Here is a 1,213-nt window from a genome sequence, read left to right as displayed (position 1 = left end):
CTTCAGCTAATCCCTAACCTTTTGGATTCCCCAAATTCCACCAGCCGGGGAGAACCCCACTTGCCTCCTTCGGGCAAATCTGTAGAAATTGCGTGGGGGGAGAGACAAACTCAGCCCCTCTTCTGCTGGCCCCAGGGATTGGTGCCAGCTGGATTCCAGAGAAGGACCTCAAAGCACTTATGAGAAGAAGGGGTTCAATGTGCCAAATTCACTTCCTTCATCCCCCGTCTCAGGGGGCTCTGAGCCAACCTGCCCCAGCCACCTTCTTCTGCCCTGTCCCAACCATCTCTCCATGGGCAAGGAGGCTTCATTGCAATAATTATTAGGGGATCAGAAGGTGAAGATCGTGCCATTTTTATCTGCCCTAACGCCTGCCCTGGACTTGTAGGTGGGAATTATTATGGGTACCCCAAGTGGAGTTTGGTTAAGAGTCGGCTTATAGATGGTTGGGGAACCTATACTTGGAAGAATATGGTACCACTTTTCTCTGAGTGGTATTTCTTCTCCCCCTTCTTAACTCCCAAGTCCCTCAATATCCCCTCTTTCTGTTTCTCTTGCCTATTCTTCCATCGCACGCCCTCCTTATTTTGTTTCTGATTGGTGGCCTACTGTTTGGAAAGTGAGGGGATCCCCCTGCATGGATTATTGCTGTTGCAAGACCAGGACTTGAGGTCGTGATGGCGCTGAGCGGTGGAAAAAGTATTCACTAAGAGTGGCGACGAGGGTGGCAATTTGGGCGTCCAGGCTGCTGATTGGGTGCACACCTCTCGCGACAGCCAGGCAGGCCTTCGCGCTGTTTGCCACGCACCTGCCCCCGCCGACTTTGAACTCCGAGGCCGGCTGTCGCGAAAGCCTGAACCGGATGTCACGACGGGGAGAACGGGATCGCGATGCCCAAGTTGGGGCCCTGAGGGCCGGGGACACAAGTTTACGGCTCTCGTGGAGTCGCGACACCCAGCCCTGCTATCCGATCCCTCGCCACTGCAGTCAGCTGTCTGGACGCCGTGGTGGAGGGGCTTGTCTCCGTGGCGCCGCTGCTGGTGTGTGTAAGGTCCGTCTCAGTGCCCTCTGCCTGTCGCGTTGGGGATTGCCGGGTGGCAGGGAGGGAGATGGGGAACGTCTTTGGGGGGGGGGGTTACGGGGACGGGGGCTGCTGGTATTTAACCCCTTCTCAGCCAGTCCAGGACACTCTTGTCTCCCAGAGATAATTGGG

The sequence above is a fragment of the Halichoerus grypus genome, chromosome 15 (genome assembly GCF_964656455.1).
Source record: "Halichoerus grypus chromosome 15, mHalGry1.hap1.1, whole genome shotgun sequence".
In the NCBI taxonomy this organism is placed as follows: domain Eukaryota; kingdom Metazoa; phylum Chordata; class Mammalia; order Carnivora; family Phocidae; genus Halichoerus; species Halichoerus grypus.
The sequence above is the reverse complement of the archived record's forward strand: the minus strand, read 5'-3'. Positions refer to the sequence as shown.